Genomic DNA, 14,372 nt, shown 5'->3' with positions numbered 1-14,372 from the left:
TAATAAAAAAAATAGAATGAAATCCGACCCTGAAAATTGGTGTTAAATAGTGCGATCAGCGTGCGCTGGCAGGAGGAGTAGTGAAGTTATGACAAACGAGTGGGGGCCGCTGGTGTGTGCAGCCCGGCAGCCAGCAGACAATTAAAGGCTGTCATCTATCTTACAGTTCCTCGCCTGTCATTAGTGTATCAGAGTAATAGCCGTATCATTGCGCCGTGCACTCACAGACAGGCTGCAGGCTGTAAGCGTCAATCATTTGGCCCTTAACTTCTCCAAGGCGATACTCCGCTTGCTCCAGAGTTAGAGTGGACCCCGGAGGCAAGCGTCGTTGTTAAAAGAAAGGCAGAATGAATGAAAATAAGTCTCATTGATAGCTAGTTTTGCCAGATAATTTCAGATTCCTTGCAAAACAATGAATGCGTGACTTCTCGGACGCAGCGCATATTTTCAGCGCTCTTCTTCACTGATGCTAAAACGGACACTGACTTCCGTTATAATTATAGCTGTGTTGATCTCCGCATAGAGAGAATGACGCTTGTTGGGCCGCAAGCCCGAGCCTGCTGCTCTGCATGCAATGGGAAACGCCGGCCCTGCGCGGGGCTGTTTAGTGTGGTTTCAGAGGAGTACCGATGCCATATGCGCTGCCTGTCCTGCATGATGCATGTGCGCCTTGTGGGGTACACTAAAAAAGAAAAACAACAATTAGACATGAATGTGTGTGTCCAAACAAACGAATCAAAGGGCCGTTGTGTTTGTGGGAAGATGACTGGTGGGGGAGAGCTCTTCCCCCGTCTCTCTTTCTCTCTGGGCTGACCCCGCGTTTTAGTCCTGCGGTGCGAGGCCGAGACACACAGATGGGCTGCAGGCTCTCTTTTCTGTCGCCCCTCTCACTCTTTCATCATCTGCCTTTTACTCCCAGTTCAGTTAATTCCGCGCAGTTTAATTCGGCTCAGGAACTCAATTCGGGGCGGTGTGAATTTTGAAAAATAGTGAAATAAAAAATGCGAGCATCCATTAAGCCAAAAAGCGCATTAAAAAAATAAAATAAAATAAAAAATCTTCCTGTCTGTCTCCCACCCACAACAAACAAACAGCAGTCAGTCAGTCAGTCCACGCCTGTCCCAGACAAGCAAAAAATACCAACTGCAGTGTTGTTATGGTTTTCCTGTAGACACGTGAGGATGTGGTCCCGCTCCATCAAATATAATAACAGGACCAAACAGCTGTCATGATCCGGTCATATTGTCCAAGAACAATATGACGCGTGAGGATTTACTTAAGATGCTGCCCATGTTTGAAAATGGAAACTGTCGCGAGAATGAAAAATAAACAGTAAAATAAACAACAGCCATGACAATAAAGGGAAGAGATGTCAAAGACTAACAGCAGTTTTAGATCAGATTTGACATCCAGCGGGCGTTTTATAGACAGAAAATGACGCTGCTGAGCTTTTGGATCAAGCGCAAATCCTGTCGGTTTTGTGTGATTTATATTTTATTTAAATTTCGTTTAAATTTAAATGCATGTTTTAGCAAACTACTAACTGTGGGTTAGCTCTGCGTCGCGGATTTGAAGCTATTCTGATGCGACAAACGTGCGTTTTTCCGCACAAACGCGCGCTTTCGATGGGTGAAATGTGCGCGCAGCTTGTGTGGGCCTGCGGCGGTGAAAACCTCACGTCCCCGCCGGCCCGACACCAAACTGTCTGAGCCTCAAACCCCGGTCCGTGTGTGTCCCTCTCAACCTCCCAAGCTGCTCAGAGAAGGTATAAAGCTCCAGAAGTACATCGAGTCTGAATAGACCGGGCGGGCCAACAAAGCGGCGCAGCCGTGGGGGCCCCGGCCGTGCAGGGTCTGTGTTTGCAAGCCTCCGGTGGCTGAGGCGAGGCGGTGCACGGGGGCCGGGGGTGGGGGGCTCCCACTGCATTAGGCAGTAGTAATAGGTTTGGGATGACTTAAACGATTTGTTGACTGGGACAATAAATCTGTTGTGTGTTTCTTGGCATGCTGAGGGGAGGATTACAAGTTGTCACACAAAGGAATGCAAATTGCAAGCCAAACTCTCCGAGAGGCCTGTGGAGTAGCCAGCTATTTAGAGCATTTGTGCGGATCTGTGCTTCTCTCTCTCACTATTTTATGTTTCTCTATTAGTCCTAATAACTGTGAAGGGCCTGAGAGTAGCCACTGTATTCATCTCAAATCAATGGCTTTCCCGCACCAGGCCCTATAGGCCTCCACATTTGCATTCTATCGAGTGAGATGACCAGCAGGACAATTGGCGTTAAGTCTCTTTCAGGCGGCCAAATGGAAATCTTGAATCCTAAATGACATTTTCTCTCGGCCCTTTTTCGAAAATCCACTCTCCATATTATGATTATTTTTGCTATTTTCCGCACACAGTTTCTCACTGGTTGAACCCAGGAGAGCCCAAAGGTGAGATTCAATTCTATATTTATATATAATTGAAAAATAAAATAAAAATGGATTTTTTTCATTCTATTCTCCCTATTTGTCCCACTCATATTTTTTTTCATCCTTACCTCTTACTTTGTTAGGCTTTTTTTTCTTTTTTGAATTTATATCCTTATTTATGGGGTCATTTTTTTCAGTTTGCAGAGGAGTCTTCATTCATAACTCCTCCTAGCGACTGAAGGATGAAATACAGGGACAGCAGCCTCCTAAATTAGAGCCCATCAGCAGCAACAGCAGCAGGTCGACCGGGTTTGGATGAACAGTAGCCGGATTATTCTTAGAGATGTGTTTTTCCATATCTTGCATCCAGCAGACACCGCTACTAAAGTACTTTTCTTTCTTTCGTTCGTTCTTTCTTTCGTCTCAGCGTCCCTCAGGTTAAACCGGACTGTGGTCCGTGCGCCAGCTTTCCGTCAGGCGGCAAATGCCTGAGGCCGGGCGGATGAAACCGCAGGACTCGGATCAACACATAGATAGTGGAATTATTCCTCTCAAATCTCAGCAGTGGGCTCCTCGGTCTGACCCACCACTGCTTGAACTGAGAGAAATTGCAGATGGCAGAAGCTGCCGGATCAAGTTACTGCACCGAATCAAGCGATCATCCTGACACAAACTCCCACTAAAAGACGTGATGAATTCTGCCAGAAAATGAACCCCTGCTAATGTGATTTAGAGCTTTATTTGACTATATTTCCTTAGTGCTGTAGGAGGCATTGCCAGTTAACACCACTGTAAGCAAGTGGATCGACTCAAACGTGATTCATACATAGGTTTATGACTGGATTTCTGCAAGGTTAGCCGACATCTTGTCGAATTATAAGCAATAAATATTCACAGTTAAAAGCGACTATCAGCTCACTGGACAAAAATAAAAGTATCCTCTTATAGAACCAATTCTTTTGAGGGTGCAATGCTCGAATATCTACTTTTGCATAAAGTAGATAGTTTAAGGCAAACAGTAAACCTGCACTGTATAGAAAACATATTAGTTTGAGTGATTCAGCTTAATGTTGGGTCTCTGCAGCCTTTCTTATGTGTTCTATGCTCTGTGAGACCTCACTGCTGGGTTATGCACGATGTCCAATCGGTTTCCAGTTCAGTTCCAGGTTTTAATCTCGTAAACCGAAGCCGCTTCAGAGGCTGATCACCTGATTCCTGTAATGAGCTCTGATGGTTGATTCATAACTGTGATTGCAGGAGTCAGTTTCATGTTTTGACTGAGCGGAGCCTTGTTTTAATTGGCCATCAGTCTGGAAAGAGCACACACACGCAAACTATTAATGCGCACGCACACACACCGCCACGACCACACAAAGAAGCTACAATACTCCTCGCTATTCCACAGTGCATTGTTTTCAGCCATTTGCCCAAGGTTACCATACCTATGTGCCTTCTCCCCCGCTCCTTAACACAGCACAGCAGAGATAGTTTAATTAAAGAACAACATTATCTTAGGGCAGCAGCACTCCTTGCAGTGAGGAATGCCCTGTTTTCAGTGCTGCGTCAGGAGAGACAAGAGAGCATGCCGCCTACACCGGCTGCTGCTTGCCTTCCTCCAGCTTATATGGCCCATGCTCTCTCAATAGCTTTTAATGGTGTGATTGTAAAACATCTTGTCACATGAGGGAGTTACAATGATGTTTTACAGCCCCTAGCTTTCAAAGATGAGTCACAATATTGCCCTCCGTAACTTTTAAAACAGACTCGGTGTGTGCAAAGACTTGCATAATGCCAAGGACCTTTTTTTTTCTTTTCTTTTTTTAAAATGCACACTTCAAGACAGGAGTATGTGTGTTCTGTGATCATAAAGTGGGTGCTTAAACACAAGGCCGCAGATGCGGACATGGATACATGCTGCGCTCGGGCCTGAGCGCACTTACAGGATGACCTGCGGCACACACACATGCGCTGAAACAAATTGTAGCAGAGAAGTGAGATATTATCTAGATTGGGGAAATATTTGGGCCATCCTTGAGCAACAGAGAATACTTGCAGCAGCTGGACAGCACAGGTAGACAGATGAGCACACAGAGGCTTGACAGACAGACAGACAAGGTCGATGGGCTGTTTGGATGGGGGAAGGAATGGAGCCCTGATCACTTCCTCTTTTTTAAGAAATATTTTACCCAGACAAATGTAGGGTTTGCATTCACGGATTATTAATCTGCTTCCCATTATCTCCCTGTTTTCAATCAACGCTGGTGTTTGGATGCTGATCTGTTGGCCCGGCCGGCCACGCGATGTCTGAGGCCGGCCAACAGGGCGGGCCGTTTAAACAACATTTTTTTTTCCCTAATCAACACGATCGTAACCCCTGCAGAACAAAGGCATGAATATCCATTTCCAAGGAAAAGGGTGAGTGCCCTCTCCATGCCCCCCTCACCCTCCCCACCCCTCCGTGTACTGTACTCGTTACCCTGGTAACCCCATGGGCAGAATGCAGATCAGGGGGACCAACCAAGCGGCCCTTTGCGTCCCCTCACAATTCACCCTGATGATGACTAACACTTTTGTTCATGGAGAGGGCAGGTGGGAGTTACAATACGCCTCAAATCACTGCCCACCCGAGATCTCCCCTTTACTCTCTCTAACTGCCCCCCCCCCCACCCCTCATATCTTTCTTTCTCTTTTCCTTCTTTTCATCTTTCCAACATATTCCCTCTGTCTTTGATCCAATAATTTATATTTATCTTCTTTTTTAATTCTCCCTTTTTTCTTCATCCGTCCACTCAGGGGTGATAGTGAGTCCCACAAAGCTCACTCACAGCAGACGGTGGCGGTGGTTTGCGAGAGGTCAGTGTTATCTAAACAGACCCATTGGGCTATTTGCTATAGCACCCTCCATCAGGCAGGAAGCTCTGAGGAATCAGCCCATCACTTCAATCAGCCACGACAGCGTACAATGAATTTATAATGGCCGGAGCAGGGCGAGGAATGAAATCAGATGAAAACCCGAGAGAGTGAGAGGAGGAGGGGGGGTGGCAAAGAGGGAGAGGGGTTGGGGAGGACAAGAGAGCAAAAGATGGAGAGTAAAAGAGACAAGCCAGAGTTCAGGCGCTGTTTGTGTCAATGACCACTATGTGGGGGAGTGTGTTGTTTGTTTGTGGTCTGAAACAAACAAGTGATTGTTGAAAGTGGACTGTGTCTCACGGTGAACTGTACAGTGTATGTGAGTGTGTGAGTGTGTGTGTGAGGTTAAATCCTGCCCGAAAGCCTGTGTGCGATGTTTTTATTTTAGCGTATGCACAAATACACGTACAGTAGACGCTACATGTAACAGCACACATGCATGCATTTATGTGTGTGCGTGCACGGGTGGATGCGCTGATGTGTTTATTGGCCTGTGTGCAAAGAGAAGTAGTAATCTTATCTCTGCTCAGAGGGTAAGTACATGTGACAGTAGATATATACAAACTCTTGATCAATATCTTGATAGATTGTCAGATAATGACTCTTCAGGCAGATATGGACAATTGCTTCAATATGTATGTTTTCCTGGCTTGTGTGCAGACAGCTTGGCTGGGAGCCACCATCCACAATGCACGGTCCAAAAGCTGAGCGCGGTCCGGTCTCGGCTTGGACTGACTGACTGCAGCCGGCCCCTCACTCCCCAGCGCAGCCTCTGCCCTTTGACCACATTAACCGGTGCAGTCAAACTCATCTCCCAGTCTTCTCTTATCACTTGGAATCAAACATTAAAAGAGGGAGGGAGCCAGAGTTACTCATAAAGTCAGAGAAATATGGGCACTGATGGGGGGAGAGGGAGAGATAAAGACAGTGAGAGGCAGAGAGGGGGGATTAGAAAAAGGAAACTAGAATAACTTCTATCGAAGAGTGGGAAATGGGACAGAGGAAGAGGAGCGCAGACTGTCAGAAGCGGGAAGAAAAAGGAGGTGGGATGAAAAAGAAAAGGAGAACAAGCAAGACACCATGCCATGTCACCTCGTCCTATGAGCTGCCGCCTCCTGCCTCACCAAGTTTGGCGTCTAAAACAAGCAGGGCGGAGTTCAGCTGTAGGCAAACAGGCCGTTTTACGAGTGCCGTTCCGCAATTACCTGTTACCTTGACTGTCGTGGGTTTTAAGAGCGGCCTGGCCTTGGAGTTACCTGGATACACCTGGAGGAGAGCGATAAAAAGAAGAAGAAGCACGGGGTGGGAATGAGCTCCTATCTGAGCCGCCGCAGTCTGCCCCCAAAACTCCATCTGTCTGTCTGCTGTGCCACGACTGCTGGTGCCCACACACACCCCGCCTTTCGGTCTGTACGACTGATCTAATAAAGCCAAGTTGTCTCAGTAGTTTCATCATCTAAGCTTTTATATGCTGCTCGGCCAGCCTGTCCTCCGTGCACGCACACGCGCACGCACAGTTCAAGATTTCAGGCAGGTGGTTTGCTGATAGTGATGGGTAGGAAAATATTTGATGTCCCCAGCTTGGCCATTTAACATTCTCACCCTGCGCTCTGACCTTAAAGAGTGTGCATGCATGCATACAGCGTGCATGGGTTTGTGTGTGTGTGTGTGTGTGTGTGTGTGTGTGTGTGTGTGTGTGTGTGTGTGTGTGTGTGTGTGTGTGTGTGTGTGTGTGTGTGTGTGTGTCTAAGTGTGTATTTTCTGCTCCTGTGGATCTGCACAGTGCATCTCTGTGTGTTTGTTCGCTTAGCTTTTAGCCCCAGTTAGCCGGTCAGACCCCCACGACCCTATTCAGACCCGCACACGCACACATACACCGTCCTATTAGCGGGACTTATCAGAGCCCATTTGACCTCCACCTTCTCCCTGACCTCTACAGGGTGGAGGTCTCCATCCCTTGGGAGAGCGGGTCAGCGAGGCGAAAGTGTGTGTGTGACAGGATGGGGGGCTGCTCTGCTGTCTGACTGTGAGCAAACACTGATGGTCAAACACACGGCCTCCTCCACCACCCGTATTCTCTATCCCTCTCTCCATCCTCCTCTTCAGCGACTTCACCTGTTTTTATGCGTCAATGCACAAGCAAATAAAATACATGTTAACTTGAGATGCAGCTTCAAAAATCACTCTAGAATCAACATTATTGTGATAAAACCTTGACTCTGAATAAGAAGAAAAGCACTCTATGCATGACTCCTAAGTGTTGTCTTTATTCTTGTCAGCTGTTAAATCCATATCCAGCTTCTGCCAAGAATAGAGTATTTTTCTGTTGTAGCAACTGAATGCTGGTAAATATGAGATTTCATACTGCCTGACAAAAATGGCACCCAAAAGTGGTTTATGATATTCAACCTTTTTATGAATCATTATTTAAGATAACAGCTGAAATTTTGGAAGAGTGAATGCAGCGACCATGCTAACTCCTCCCAGCCTCCTGTAATATTAAGTTAGCGCTGACGGGGTCCGCCCCCCCCAGCCACGCTGTGCTTTTCACACCCGTCCTCCATGCCACCTCTTCTCCCTGTTGTTCTCCACTGTTTCCATGCAGGTCAGTCTCATGGGGTGTCTTTATCTGCAGAGAGACCACTAGGACTCCAAAGCCAAATTTTACCTCATTCATCTCCAGCAAAACCCACTGCCAAATTTACCATCCGTCCAAATCTGCCCCACTCACCATCCTCCAGCACAATCATGCAACCATTTCCGTTTTCAAAAAAGGAACTGACGATATATCGAGCTGCGGTCCTTCTCTCGTGAACTTTGATTTGTTTCTCTGGGTCACTGTTGGAGCTTGACTGGAAAATGCAGGCGTATTGCTCAAATTTCCATTGTGTAAACTTTAAACATTATACTTTCCTTTAAATCTTTTACCTCCTACAATCAAGTTACCAGTTTTTCCACAAATGGGACTTCTGAGGCGTTCGATAGAGCCAAGTGTTTGTGCTGCGGAGTTAGTTTTGCCGTTCAGATTGGGTGAATTTCAAATCAGGAAGAAAATATCTGCGGCTGCAAAGGAAACTGTTAGAGCGGCAGAGCACGGCACGTAGAGCACTCTCTTTGGAGGTCTTTTTTTCCACACTCCTCCATCCTGTGTTCTCCAGCAGACAGAGTCTTCTATTGAAAGGGAACAATAGGGTTCTTAATCAGCAGACCTTTCCCCCCTCGCCAGTTCCTGGGTCAACTGATGGCCCACACTGCTTTGTAGCAAGTGAACAGCAGAAAATATATGTTTATGAACAGGAGAATTAATCACAGTAGGTATCTTTGGATAAAGTCATATTTGTTGTTTTTTTTTTTATACCCTTTCTCCAGCTCTGTCTAGGAGGGCTTTCATGTGGCTGTAATTACCATATTTCATTAGCGTGTGGAGTGTCACTGCTGGAGCATCAAAGCGGTTGGCTCTTCGCATGTGCGGCAACCACTGCCAGGGAAGTACACAACTATCTGTTTTTTTCCCAGAATAAATTCGCCCGCGCCTGTTTTTGAGTGCACTCTCTCCCTCAAGCTGCTGTCGATATCAAAGAGAACCCATTCCGCATGTGAAGTGCCCCTTGTGCAGAATAATAAAGCAGTGCATCATGGCAAAAAACTGTGAAACACAACACTCTCACCACCATCTTTCAATGCACACACAAGGACACACATGCACATATACGCATGGACACACAAGCACACATGGTATTCCTCTCTCCTTTGTACCTACTTTACTCTCCTTGGTACACATTCACTCCTTCTACCTCTGCACTCAAAAACAAACTATTTTGCCCTACTGTATGTTGAAATACAGAACCGGTCGTGCAACATAGCTAGTTCACTATTCTCCTTCCTTAAATGCAAGTTTATTTCCAACGTAGTAATTCATGCTGTTTTCATTTGATGCAGTATATGAATTTAATATCCTCATTCACAATCATGGGGGGTACGGTTGGGATTGTCTTTTTATTATTATAAACAAATCTGAGCATAAATATATTCTGGTGAAAAGCAATATATCCGTTCGTTGTAATGAAAGAATAGGTCACCCAGTGCACACACCCTGTTATGTGTGTGTCTGGATAACACTTGAGTTGTATGGTACGGATTCACAATAATTAATAATGATAATGTATTGTTGATTTTGGTATCTTCAGGGGTTTGATACAAATAAGATAACACCACTGTATTCTTTAATTATTGCTCCTTATTCCATTTTAAATCGGGTTTTAATCACCAAGAAGAGGCTCATTGACACACCGAATGTAACTAAGCAAAATCAAATCTACACAGTATAACATGACGGCTTCATCATGAGCAGAGCTTTGATTCACCTTCACCGGACGCCGTCTTGCCTGGGAGACTTGCACCTGACCCGTGTTAAGGCACTACAAGGCCACAGGGCTCAATCCTACGGCTCAAAGCCACACATCTTCAATAGGACTCCGGACAATGGGAGAGAATAATGTCTCAACCAGCACAAACACAGATGAGCTGTGAGTTAGCAGAGCTCACCAAACAGCACCGCTTTGCCTCTCGCTATCAGCAGGATTATCTAGAGGGAGAGGAGCTATCTGCCCCGCGGCTAAACACACTTTTGTTTTCCCAAAGCTTTATGGCTTCCCTCGGCTAGACAGAGAGTCAAAGCTTTCAGCGGAATATGTGGTAACAGTCACCACACAGGACATGGTTAGGGTAGACAGACGTTCCCTGTAGCACGCAATTACAGATCTGGTGTTAAAAACAAACAAACAAAAAAAAATTGCCATTTTGAAAACATCCTTCGGCAACACCCAGACAAAGCCGGCGCTCCTCGCGTAGCTTTCAGCGCCTACGTGTGTCGCTACAATAGATATGATAAGCTGAGAGACAACAATGTGTTGTCTTGGCTGTGTGATAACAAACTCCTCCGTGTGTTATTGCTGTAATCGGTGTCGACCTGCGGCTCAACCATCAAAGCAGCACACACTTGAAATGCTCGTAACAGCTCCAGCTGCTGGAGATCGATGTTCACCTTGGCTCCGGTGACTTTCCCTCTCTGAGGTATTGATCAAAGATGAGGCCACAGTGCTGAAATGTGAAAACACTACAACACTTCCTTTCACTATTGTGCATTTCTATTTTTTTTTCAGCTGTTAACTGCACCATATTTGTCATATGCATTGTAAAGTATATGTCAATAGAAGAAGCTTCTAGGTCCAAGACCTTGAGAGAAGTTAACAAATGATCCCTTATCTTGCTTCTATTTCTTCCACCCCATCAGTTCAGCGACGCACTGTGTGCGCCTTAACGTCCTGTCACGGCAAACACATGCAGTTTGATTCTTAATCCTTTTACCAGAGGTGATATTTAACAACTTCCTGGTCCCCTTTCAGGCAAGTCAATGGGTCTGAAGCCTGATCTACTGCAGAGGCTTCCTCAGGCCCAGTAAGCTTTAACCTTGGAGCCCCCCACTCCTCCCCAAGAGGCCGAGGCCAACAGGGAAGGAGACTGGGGGGGAAGGCAGGCCGGAGGTGTGCGGAGAAACGAAGGACCTGCCACATTATATGCTTTAACATGACTGGCAAATCCACCACGGTTAAACAAACTTAACCTTCATTTGTGAAACGGTGCAAATCAAAGGGCAAAAAACGACTTGTGCAAGTAATTACCACCGGGGGAGAGCAACAGGGCAAAGGAAGGATGGAGGGGAGAGAGGTGGGAGGGATGGGACAAGGCAGCGGTGGCGGGGATGTGGGGGTGGGGTGGTTGGTCTCAGGGACAGCTAGGCGTTAACAGGTTGAATGGAAGGAAATGGGAATCATTTAAGGTGAGGGGCATTTTTAATGAGTTTGCTCAGAAATTGATTTTCCACTGTAATCTTTTATTTATATGCGGCTGGCGGCGTGTCCCCGGCAGACTGAGGGTCAGCCCTCGGAGCGCCCTGTCAAGGCCCCCACTCCTTCAAACAACACCCCAAAGTCCAGGCAAAATGGTATTCTAGCTAAGGCAAATATTGTCCTGTCTTGGCTTAAGGGGCGAAAAAGCTGTTTGTTCTAAAAAACTTGCTCTTCACCGTTTAAGAGGAGACTGTTTAAGAGGCGAAGGCTCTCTTGAAACATAAGTGTTAAAATTGAAGCAAAATTTGCTCTATAATTATTTATGCTGTTCAATTAGTATTGATTAGAGGCATTTAATTCAAACATCTTGAGAGGATTTTGTACCATTACCAGTTCAAAGCTATATCAAAATTAAACACTGTACTTTAGACATGAACCTACATGTTTGGCTTATTTCACTTTATTTTTACTCGTTGACTTTTGAATAAGTGTCCAAGCGAGTTAAATCTATGGAATATGTTTTACTTATGGGGTTCAGCAGATAAATTTTCTCTGCTTTTTTGAAATATTGACATGGATATTTTAATTCTTTATTGTTTCGTGAATAACTTCGTGATTTCAACTGAGGCAAAATATTCTTTCCATTTTATTATTGTTATTTCACAATCAAATATAGAATAATATTTTTGGCTCAGAAGTTGCTCAGAAATAATAGCTGAATTGGGTTAAAATACAATTATCTCATAAATATTTTACATCTTTAAAACCTTCTTGCAAAAGCACAACCTAAAACAAAAAGTAATGAAGCTTTTGTTTTGTTTTCTTTGAATTTTTCTGACCTTGATATGTGTGTATCTGTGATAAACATGCCAAAAACGGGTTAGTTTAAAAGAAATCTCTAACTGTTTTTTTTTTTTTTTTTTTTTTTTTTACAAACACTTAGAAATCTTAGAATATTTGCAAGTTTTCTTATGTCGGTATTTTTTGTAAAGATTTCAAAATACAGTTTCTCTGGACTGCCAAGTTTAAGTCAGACCAGAAGGTCTGGTTTTCATTGGCTTATCTAAAATATACAATGAAATTTTATTAATTGGATCAGTTATCACGTGACATTTAGTTGTTTATTTTTTGTTAAAGTGTGTCTATACACACATTCAGCATTCACATATGGTATTCAGAAATCAGTGCCTACCTCTGTGTCTGCATGTCTTCAGTGTCAGGCTCTGTTATGAGGCCTTTAACCAGTGTTTCACAGACAGCACTTTGTGCCATTTGAGCTGTTGCTGAAGATATTTTGTGACTGTGGCGCCACTTAGTGGTTAAAGTGCTAATTACAGCAATGCAACAGTTACTTTGTGTGTTTTTTAAACAACTCGTCTTATATATTATTACGATTTATTTATTAATTTATAACGTTACAGACATGGATTGACTCTTTACAACCAAAATATTCTGCTTTGGCCACTCAGCAGTTCAGCTGGAGCATGTTGGGGTCAAGTGTCCGGTTCAAGGACAGCGAGATGATACTTGTAAGTGGAGAGCGTTCATCTTTCACTTTACTGTACTTTCCTGTGGACTCTTAACCTGTGACTGCTTCTCCACCTTGGTGTTGTTTCTCCAACCTGTAAGCTGTATAGTCAATGTGAATGTTGTTGTTTTTAAATACATTTCAGCTACTATTTCTACAGTAAATATATCTTCTCATTTACTTAAAGAGTGCTGCCTTGTTGATGTAATGCAAAGCATCAGACTGAAAACTATGGAATCAGATTAGTCTCAATATTAATGAATGCACTATGATTCATATATAAATGTCTCTCTTTCATCGCACACAAAATGTTTAACATTCTGTGAATGCTTAAAAAAAAAAGAAAATCCACATGCAAAATAATAAAGTAGCATGTTAGCTATGCAACGCTAATAGACAATCCAGGATCATTTGGTAGCTAGCAAGCATTCATAACTCAAACATGTTTAATCACACACACAACAGAGTTATCACTGGAGTATGAATTACAGTCATATTTAGGATAATATTACTGTGTGTAATGTTCCTACTGTACATGTCATTGGGACCATTGGCACCACGCCACTAACTAGCTCCACTCTGATTGTTTTTTGCTAACAACATTAGCAAGCAGACAAGCTAATGCTAACCAGCTCGCTGTAGCTACTCTGCATGATCTGTCATTGGTTGCTTTCTCAGCTGTTCAGGTAATTTGCAAATGGAAAGCTAGCCGATTTACCCACCAGATCAGCCCCAGGAGTCTGGATGAACTAGCTAACGTTGCCCATTCAAGACAATATTTTGCTACATTAACTAGCAAGCAAATTGTCCATCTTGGGTAATTATTTAAAAAGATTCGATGAGAAAATCCACCTTATCTTAAGTGACTTTAGTGTTCATGTTCCCTGAACTGATTTTTTTTTTCCTTGACTGAAATCTGGAACATTTATAAACAGAAATCTGGAAATTGAAATGATGCTTTTTCTAGTAATGACCTTTTAACTTCCCCTGAGACATGAAGAATGTACAAACTTTCAACTCCTTCAAACACATTTCGTGCTCGTCAGACAGAATAATCTGAACAAGATGACAGCCATGAAGCGAAAGTGATACGATCAGTTGCCATTATCCATGCTGTCAGTAAGAATTCAATTCAAACTGTCGTTGACTCACATGTGGAGTTACAGTGTAGTCAGCCAATATTTCATCCCTTTGAGAAGAGCTGGCTGGTTTCAGAGCTCTTCATTGCACTCATGTTGCTGCCTGTGGAGATTGTCATTCATTGAAGTGCTTTTCAAAGGCAACTAGTCTTGCTCGAGGATGATATAGCATTAAGCAGGCCTAAATGTTTTCCTCCTGAGGTCTGATCATTCTGACGGACTGTGGGACCCTTAAAAATGGTCTCCCAGTCCTCTCTGGAAGTGTTTAATGCAGCTGCAGTGATAGTAGCAGAGACAGAAAGTGAGTGGTGCTTTCTGAGTTTTAGCCAGCAGGTGGCAGATTGAGATCACCTGTTGCACATGTTTCCTCTTCTGCACTTATGTTCAACTGAAATGCTCAATAACTTTCAAATTATGCTTTCAGTATGACATTTATGGGTGTTTACTGTGTTTTCATTTACTAATTTATTTACGCTTAATTCAGCCTGATACTGACATTTACCCTTTGGTTCATGAATGTGCCTGTCAAATGCAT

The sequence above is a fragment of the Chaetodon trifascialis genome, chromosome 4 (genome assembly GCF_039877785.1).
Source record: "Chaetodon trifascialis isolate fChaTrf1 chromosome 4, fChaTrf1.hap1, whole genome shotgun sequence".
NCBI lineage: Eukaryota > Metazoa > Chordata > Actinopteri > Chaetodontiformes > Chaetodontidae > Chaetodon > Chaetodon trifascialis.
The sequence above is the reverse complement of the archived record's forward strand: the minus strand, read 5'-3'. Positions refer to the sequence as shown.